This window comes from Vanacampus margaritifer, chromosome 7, assembly GCF_051991255.1.
Source record: "Vanacampus margaritifer isolate UIUO_Vmar chromosome 7, RoL_Vmar_1.0, whole genome shotgun sequence".
NCBI lineage: Eukaryota > Metazoa > Chordata > Actinopteri > Syngnathiformes > Syngnathidae > Vanacampus > Vanacampus margaritifer.
In genome coordinates this window covers 1775205-1785159 of record NC_135438.1, presented here as the reverse complement: position 1 = coordinate 1785159, position 9955 = coordinate 1775205, and the positions used below count along the sequence as shown (strand labels likewise).

Sequence of the window (9955 nt, the reverse complement as noted above, 5' to 3'; positions counted from 1 at the left end):
TTGGATGACACTGCTTGGGTGATGTCTAACTGTGTGACCAGAGATCTCTGTAATAAACCAACCTTGCAAGGACCCTCTCCACCAGAATCTCATCTTGCAATTATTTGAACACGCAAACGATTACAATTCATGGTAATTCCTTCACCCTCTAGTGGATTATCCGTACAATGCAGGTGTCAGATCACATACGTCGGGGTTTTAATGCGGGGGTGGGGGGGGGGGGGGTCATTATATAAATGAAATAGAGGTCTCAAAATGTCTTGTATTTAATATGATACGTTTGGAGTTATAGGGTTTTAATGAAGTCTTGTTTTAACATGTACAAGTATGAAGGATTTTGTTTTTATGCTAGTCTTGTTTTAACCTGCACGGGTTTTTTTTTTTTTTTTTGGTGCCAAGTATCAGCCCGCTTTTAGGTCTTGACGTTGAACATTGCATCCATTTGTGCTTGCCCAAGTTCAGCTTGCATCACTCCCACTTATTTATTCCACTTTACCATGTCATCGCATCTTTCGCCCCCCCCCCCCCCCCACATCCACTTTTCAACTTCAGGACGACGCGACCGAAGTGCGGCACTTCTCTCAAAGACAAGCCCACGTGACGTCTGTGCACGTACGGCGCACTGCATATGTGTAATTTATGCATTTGGCCACAAGTTCACCTTTCGCAAGCTCCCTTTAAGGTGTGTTTAAACAACGGGGCTTGGCTTTTCAAATCACACACACACACACACACACAAGCCACCCCCTTCCTGTTTTTAACAGCACAGCTGATTAGAATCACCTGCGAGCGACAACAAGTCAAGAGGACGACGAGGCGTTTACCCGAAGATGAGGTAAGTTTTTTTTTTTTTTTTTACTGTATGTGAAGTGTGTACAAACATCTGCAGGTGTGAAGTGTAGCGTAACGATGATGTGTTGTCAAGAGGCTGTCATTTGGTTGTAGTGGAGCGGTGTGTGTGTGTGTGTGTGGGGGGGGGGGGGACACACCTGCGGACCGTGGGCTACATACAGCCCAGCCAATGTGACAATTTCGATTTTAGAGGCTTATGAAGCACCAACCTTACGTGTGTGCTTTTGTGAAGAGCACAATTCATGGTTACATCGGTCACAGTAAGTCGTCCTGGTCCTGAGGAGTGAAGCAGCCCCAGACTATTTACTGCTCTAATTTTATCCGCCATTTTTAAATCTAGTCTGTTTTGCTCTAGTCCACTTTCAATCACGCTTGTTTTTAACAGTCAACCTCATCCCGTTTTTATTTAATCAATTTTTAGTCGACTATAAATCTGACATTTTAGTCCAAGAAAACGGAATTTTATTCATCTAGTTTTAGTCAAAACAAAAACTTTAGTCAGGGCAATTATTTTACCTATGTATATTTTTTTGTCAGCAGATAATGTTGAACATTTCAGATCTAAAACAATTTCACATTTTCTGACGAAAAACAACTTGACACACAATATACAGTATATCAAGTGGCTATTATGGCTCCATGCTAGCAAGTTAGCCAGCATTAGTTAGCGGTCAGATTAATATTGTTGGAAAATTCTAGCCGTTGGATTAATGTTACATTATAGCTAGTAAAAGTGCAGTTTGTGCAGAAATTGCGTGGGAAAGCTGAATACTTGTGAAATGCTTAGAAAGTAAATTGAAAGAAATGAATTTCATTCATTGATTAGTCAACGAAAATGCATCCTGTTTTAGTCTTTTGGGGATTTTGGATGCTTGAATGTTTCACAACCCACTCGGCTGTTTTTAGACGCGTCACGGCGGCGAGCGGTGACAGTTCTGACAAAGGCTGGAGTGACAGTCAAAACTGTCGGGGGGGGGGGGGGTCGAATTGTTGGAAACAAATGAAACCTAAAGCGTACCATAAAAGGTGATGACAAGTTGAATGATGGCGCTATTAGGTGTGGTGTGTGAAAATTGAACTTCGCTTCCCCCCCAAAAATGTCATTAGCCGCACTTCATTTGGGATTGGAAAACTAGGGCAAATCGACACATTTTAGAGTATACATAAAAATAAAAGTATGATATAATACAGTAACTTGTGAAAAATGCCATTAACAAATACAAAAAAGAAAAAAAACTGAGCAAACGGAAATAATACAACAACAACAATAATACAACATAGGTAATGCTTACACATAGCAGATTACTAATTTATCAATATTGTAGTTGCTTTACTAAAAAATATAAACAAACCGTAAATTGAAAGTCAAGTCAAAATGTGTCTTTAAAATAGTTGTTTCCATAATCCCCGCCCCTTGTCCAAACATGACATTCTGCTTAATATAAATAAAGCACAAAACTCCGCCCCATCTCAGGAGGCAGCCATTTTGCGACATGGCGACCGAAAAAGACAATCGCGGCTGTTGTTGCCGTTTTCTGGGTGAGGTCACGTGACATTGGCATGCTGACCCCCGACCCGAGCCACTGTGATGTCATTTTCAATAAACAGCAACTAGCAAAATGGCCGCCTCCTGAGATGGCTAAAAACAGCTGGCTTTTGCTGCTTAATTCATATTCCGCAAACACAATATTCATCGCAATACTGCTTTTACACTAGTTTGGGACCACAGAACATATTTTAAAGAACGTTTTCGACCTCTCATTTAAACCGTCATTTTCCCGTAAGCATGAACGGATTGTGTAGCAATATTATAAAACTCTCGATATTATAGTAATGCATGTCGTCATGCCACAACTAATTCCAAACCTTGTTTTTAAACCCAGCTCTTCCTTTTCCCTAAACCTCTCCAAAATATGTTTTTTTGTATTTCTTTTTAAGCTCATTTCTGCTTGGACATTGTTGACGTCCCCGATTTAGTCTGTTGCTTTTTCCCGGCACTCTAATTTTGGAACGCGCTCAACCATTTTCTCCACCGCTTGTCCCGTCCTGTTCCCCGCATGCAACTTTGTTTGCGTTTGCGTTTTGTTGATCTCACATTCATTATTCCAGAACAACTCTGTGAAAACATTTGTAAGAGCCGACAACCTAAGCCACAGAATCAACAAGGAATGACGCTCGTAATGCATTTGAGCTCATGTAGCTTGCGCTGTCGAGAGGTCAAAGGTACCGTGGTGAAAATTGTTTGCTGTATTATTGCTGGGCCATAAAGTTGTCATGGCGACAAAGTCCCGTGCATGCGTCTGCTAAATATTAGCAAGGCCGGTCAATGTGTCACACGCTTGGTAAGACTTGGGAGACGCATGCACTCTCCAGTTTCGGGACGTTTTTAAACCTCTTGATGTCTTATCGTTTTTTATTTCTATTTTAAAACGTGATCATGGTCGCTTGAGTTTTGATTGTGCGTTCACATGAAAAATGTCAGACTTTTATTTTTTTACCAACTGCTTATTCGTTTTTTTGTTTTTTTTGTGTGTGACTATAATGTACTTTTTTTCTTTCAGTCCACAACTGAATATGATAGAGACTTCCATGCACATTTTTGTGAGCAGTTTGTCAGTTAATGCAATGTACAATAGGATAATATTAAATACAGTATAACACAAAATTGCTCAAGATTAAGACCAAGTAAGACAAAATAGAAAATTATGCACAAATATTAGAGTACAAAACATTCGATTAAAAAAAATACACAAATCCAAAAAAATATATATGATTCAATCAAAAGTAGAAAAAAATCAGATGAAAATATGACAAAATAATTTACGAAATGAGATAAAATAAGAAAAATATTGGAAAATGCACAATAATATCAGGAGGGCGAATCTACGAAAACCAGAGCATAATAAATACTTACTGGAAAATATCCCAAAATACTGTAATAAGAAAAAAGTTGTGAAATAGAAAATGAAGAAAAATAAATACTGTGGGAGCCCAAGACTTTTTCAACTTTTTAATCATCAAAGATGGGAACGTCCTGAAATCGCCTCTTTTTTTTTTTTCCAAACGATCCTATTTTTGTGTCTAGTTAAAAACTAATGTTGCTGACATTTGCCGAAGCGCTTTGCATTTTATTAGGTACCGTATGTTGTTTTAAGTTCTATTTCATCACCAAAACAAAAACAATAGCCCCCCCCGCCCTCCCAAAAACAAAGTGTGGGTGTTTTGGGGGTCTTCACTTCAGTGGATCCACCTTCTAGGTCATAGACGCCACCAAGTTAGCCCCCCAGTGGAGGTATAAAAAAAATAAAAAATCTAAAAATAGCACTGGGCTACTCCTATTCCCATCATGTGTTGGATTCCTGGTGTGCGCTTGCGATCCATCTTAGAGGGGGCAAGAGAGAGGGTCTTTGAGGGGGGTCTTTCCTATTATCACAAGCAGGGGCGTTGATCTGTGGGGGGTGGGGGGTGCCTGTGGATCCCTCCCACCAATGACATTACACAATGTAATGTTGTTCACTATAACTGTCAGCACTCACCCCCATTGAAAGTGAGGGGGGGGGGGGGGGGGGCTTCCTAATGATTACTTTGGGGCCCAGATTTTGGTGCGACGCCCCTGATCACACGACAAATAACATGGACGTTGACTACCAAACCGCCTCCTCCTCCTTTTCATTCGCCAACCCCCTCTCATATTTCCACCCCCCCACCCCCACCCCTCTGCCTGTGGTTGCCCCTCCTTGCCCCCCCCTCCAACCCTTGTCCGCGGCTGCATGACGGGGGAAGGGGCGGAGCTCTCCTCTGGCTGCTGCTGCTGCTGCTGCCTTCACTCGCCCTCCTTCCAACCTGCAGCGAAGATGGTGAATTACCACTGAAGAAGAAGACGAGGGGGACGATTTGGATTGTTTTTGCCTGGCGGGGAAAGAAAACGCGGAGGAAGCGGGCAGGCGGAGGCCGGGAAAGGCGCTCTCAAATCGGGCCAAGAAGACGGCGGACATCGGCGGTCGCCACCCCCGCGAAGGCGCCGTCACCGCGTCCCGCCTCATTCGTCCCCTCCACATCCCTCCATCGTCACGAATTAGGATCGAAAGGATTACAAGCGCCGCCGCCGCCGCCGCCGTCGCCGTCGATTGGAGACCATCCGAGCCCCGGACTCGCAGCGCTCCTGCCCGGCCGCAGCAGGGTCCTCCCAGCCGGGGATGCGGCGCCTCGTACGGGAGAGAGTCGGACGAGCAGCCGGGCTCTCATCCGCAGTGGACCCATGAAAGACATCTGACACAAGCACAGATGGGTAAGAGGCGACGGTGTGTGCGTGTGTGCGCGTGCGCGATGCTGGATGAAGTTGATAATAACAAGAAGCACAGATGGCCTGCTCTGCCTTTCCATATATGATGACGTTCTTTACTGTCATTTCTAAGGTCTTCATTGATACAATGCGGCGGACCCCGCATACTCGCGGTTCACCTAATCCCGTTTTTTTTTTCTTTTTGTAAAATCAACCCGTTTTTCCCATGGAAAACGCTTTTTTTTCACAATACGTTCAATGTACATGGTCTGTGCCACTTCACGCTAGTTTGTATCTCAATGGCTGCTGAAGATATGAAAACATATATTTCCAGAAAGATGTTAGTTGATCTTCAGTTTTTGTCGGGGGGGAAAATGAACATCCAAAGAAAATTAATACATTTTTCACAAATGTTCCATATCTGAGGCCTACATTTTAGATACAAAGGGACGATTGATACCAGTTACCTTTTTTCTCTCTCTCTCTCTCTCTTCAAACCAACATCATTAAGAGTACAGTACTCATCTTTAAGTCAAGTCAAGTCATCTTTATTCATAATGCGCTTTCAAACAGCCTTATGGAGCCACAACACTGACAATAAGATTTGCTATGGGGGGGGGGGATTGTCATTGTGGAAAAAGCTGCAATGACATTAAAACAAGTATCGGCATTGTAAAAGGTTGTATTGAAAAACTAGAAAAATTCCCGCGGAAATAAAATACAGGCATAAAAAAAACACTATTTTCCGTAAGCATTTTTTTTTTTCAGAGTGTCGCAGGTTTTCAGTTTCAACTCTCTTTTATTCAGTTTCAACTTATTGGCAGTGTTTTAACATTGGGGGCGGGGCTTTTAAGCACGAGAACGCCTTCCAACTTTTCAGGAGAGGAGAGAAGGAGAGCGCCCTCTGTCTGCTAAAGGCAATACTCATGGGTACAAGTTCACCAGGAACCAGTAAATGTGATTCAGAATCATTGTCTTTTCAACTCAAACGTACACAATCGTACCACTGGCGTCAGGCTACAAGCTAGCTGGCTAACTGTTACGAGTGGTCTTAAACGGTCAAACAGAGACTCATTAGTCATGTATCGACGTTCTGTAATTATGTAGACATCTTGTGAATGAACCAATGCTTAAGTATAAGTATATATTTCCATCAGTATGCAATGTATAAAACAATAACATTGCACAGTGTCACATGTTTACAGCAAACAAATCTTTTTTTTTTTTGTCAACCTAAGAAAATGATCATCTCACAAATATGCATCTTACTTGTACTTGTAAAACAAATGTACAGTCATCGCTTTCTGTAGGCGTAAAAATCAGGATTGAAGAGGATTCGACTTTAAATCATTTTCAGCAAAAACTCGGCTGAGCTGAAATACTCAATGTCCTGTTTTCATTCTTCTTTCTAATTCGCACTATTTCAAGCAAAGTAGTGTGCCACCAACTATTAGCAGATAGTGGAATCACACCCCAAATAAACGTCGAGCAGAATAGGCAGACCAATCATTTTGGTGATGCTAAGCTAACCGTGCTAAGCTAACCTGGCTAATCACTTCACATCACATCCTGCTTTTGCCGCTGTTGCCGTGGCGATTAAGCTGTGTTACACCTCTGATCTGGCAGCTACACACACGCTCACACACGCACACGCACACCAGGATGCTGGCTGTGCTTACACTGTTCCTGGAGAGAATAAAAGACATTGCTTTCCAATTTTAGTGTTTTTGAACAGTTTCCCAAGCAGTGTTTGTGCATATTTTACTTCCGCACACACACACACACACACACACACGCATACATATTTAGTGCAAGTGTGTTGCCACTTGTCCTTCCTGTTGTTTTGCCCTCTCGCTCACCCCTGAGTGCTCAGCTGGAGCGTCCAAACACATGAAAGTCGGCCTCGTCGTTGCGTTTCTGGTGTGTCACGGTTTGGGGAAACAGGAAGAGACGCTTACGAGGTGTTGTCGTCGTCGTCGTCGTCGTCGCAGCCGCGCTGATAAGATTTGTCTTAAATGGACGTATTATTGCCACAAGCAACCAGCTGCATAATTGACTGATTTAATTAGATAGTCGCCTGAGACGCTCAGGTCCCGGAAGAGCGATACAAGTCCGCTTCGACTAGCACCCTACGGGAAGTGGTAGTAAAAATGTGGCTTGGCAGAGTTTCAGGCTCCAAAGCTTGTGTCACTCAGCAACATGAAATTTGCCAACTTTCATCAGTACATCCACTAGAAAGTTCTCAAAAAGCCATGTCTGAAAAAGACACAGGAAGGCTGACATTTTGGTTTGAAATAGTCATTTTGGGTTCATTCTGGCCCCTAAGAATAAAAAGGAAAAAAAAATCTGCCCCCTCGAGCCTGTTTCATTTGGCAACACAAAATTTGGTAGGCGTGTCTATCATAAGTAGATCCACAAAAAAAGTCTCAAGAAGTCATGCCAGAAAGGCCACATGAAGTCTGCCATTTTGGATTGAAACAGCAGCCATCTTGGGTTAATTTTGGTCCCTAAGAGTTTTCAAAAAATTCAGCCCCCAAAGCCAACAAGAAATTTGGTAGGCACGTCTGTCATGAATAGACCCACAAAAAAACAGACATTAGGAAGTCTGCAATTTTGGTTTCAAATTGTCATTTTGGGTTAATCTTGGCCCTTAAGAAATTTAGAAAAAATGCCTGTTACACTTGGCAACATGAAATTTGGTAGGCGTGTCTATCATGAGTAGACCCACAAAAAAAAAAGTCTCAAGAAGTCATGCCAGAAAGGCCACAGGAAGTCTGCCATTTTGGATTAAAACAGCAGCCATCTTGGGTTAATTTTGGTCCCTAAGTGTTTAAAAAAAATTCTGCCCCAAAAGCTAACAAGAAATTTGATAGGCACGTCTGTCATGAATAGACCCACAAAAAAACAGACATTAGGAAGTCTGCAATTTTGGTTTCAAATTGTCATTTTGGGTTAATCTTGGTCCTTAAGAAATTTAGAAAAAATGCCTGTTACACTTGGCAACATGAAATTTGGTAGGCGTGTCTATCATGAGTAGACCCACCAAAAAAAAGTCTCAAGAAGTCATGCCAGAAAGGCCACATGAAGTCTGCCATTTTGGATTGAAACAGCAGCCATCTTGGGTTAATTTTGGTCCCTAAGAGTTTTCAAAAAATTCAGCCCCCAAAGCCAACAAGAAATTTGGTAGGCACGTCTGTCATGAATAGACCCACAAAAAAACAGACATTAGGAAGTCTGCAATTTTGGTTTCAAATTGTCATTTTGGGTTAATCTTGGCCCTTAAGAAATTTAGGAAAAATGCCTGTTACACTTGGCAACATGAAATTTGGTAGGCGTGTCTATTATGAGTAGACCCACAAAAAAAAAGTCTCAAGAAGTCATGCCAGAAAGGCCACATGAAGTCTGCCATTTTGGATTGAAACAGCAGCCATCTTGGGTTAATTTTGGTCCCTAAGAGTTTTCAAAAAATTCAGCCCCCAAAGCCAACAAGAAATTTGGTAGGCGTGTCTATCATGAATAGACCCACAAAAAAGTCTCAAGAAGTCATGCCAGAAAAGACACAGGAAACCTGACATTTTGGCCCGAAGCGGCGAGCAAGCCATAGAAAGTGCCGGAAGTGTTCATACTGGTGATTAGCTCGTCAAAATTGGCTTAAGACCAACTGTTTTCATTGTGACAACTTTGTTTATGTAAAACAGTTGTTTTATATGTTTGTTTTTAAAGCTGATATAAAGAGCATCAATTTGGCTGCTCATTTATATAAAAGTGGCATTTTGGAGTCGAGGTTTGGTCTGGCACATTCTGGTGTACTTCCTGTTTTGATTCCTGTGGCAGCCTGTTTAGCCAGCTACCTAGCTGCTACACTATTAAAAATATAACGGCTAATGATTATTTTTGTTTTGGTTGCTAGTCTGAAAGACGATGACGTTTCGGAAATGGAGATGGTGAAAAACTCTCTATATCAGAAAACGATGCCTGTTTAATCCCAAACAGAGACCCCAAAAAAAGCCTGAAATGTCCTTATTTCTTTTCTTCGAAATGCTATTGCACCAAACTTTTAGCTTTGGTTCATCTCCTGTCTTAATTCCATTTGCAGCCCGTTTAGGCAGCTTGTTCCTTTTTGTTTGCTTGTTTGCTTTTTGGTCAATCATTTCCACAAACACATTCTCAATGCTCTCACTGGACATGCCCACCCCCTCCTTCAAAACGGCACATTGTCATACCCGTCTACCTTAAAAGTGGTGCGAAAAGGGGGGCTAAGGCAGATTGCTGCCCTTTGTCAAGGTCACACGACATGTCGTCGGAAAGGACGCGTTCCGACCTTTTTCCCTTCCACCATCACTGGCCTGCTCCTTCAACCCGCCTTCTTCCTCACCTCCTCTTCCTCCCCCCGCCCCTTCCCCGAGCTCCACTTTTCTAAATCCGCCACCCCCACCCCCCCCCCCGTCAGCACGAGCCGCCCCCACCCCCTCACTCAATACTGCCTACTGTCAGACAGCTCGCCCCAGTTTCACCGCCAACCGGGGCCAAAGTAGAAAAGCTCTCTCCTTGACGACATCTCCGCCATGGCCTCGCTCACCCGTTGCTGCCCCCCCCCCCATCCCCTGAAAATACAAAATAACCCCCCCCCCCCACCACCCCACCTCTCCTTGCTCGTAGTGTCGCTTTACAGTCGCCGGAAAATGCCAGGGTCAGAATGTGAGGCATTCCTAGTGTTGCTGGCTTGCAAACAGATCCAATCCCATTCTGGATGTACGCGGCGGCCATGTTTGTGTGGCAGTGCAGGCACAACAGCATACCTTTTTTTTTTTTTTCTTCTTC

General features: G+C 43.0%; 1 protein-coding gene across 1 annotated transcript in view; it reads left to right on the top strand.

Moving 5' to 3' along the window:
* The first annotated feature begins 551 nt into the window (after window positions 1-551).
* The window catches only part of mgat3b (beta-1,4-mannosyl-glycoprotein 4-beta-N-acetylglucosaminyltransferase b), a 34248-nt gene continuing 24844 nt past the window's right edge, over window positions 552-9955 (top strand). The window contains exons 1-3 of the mRNA XM_077571552.1: window positions 552-682; window positions 765-835; window positions 4636-5140. The gene's annotated coding sequence lies outside the window, so the exon portion shown is untranslated. The remainder of the gene's footprint in view (window positions 683-764; window positions 836-4635; window positions 5141-9955) is intronic.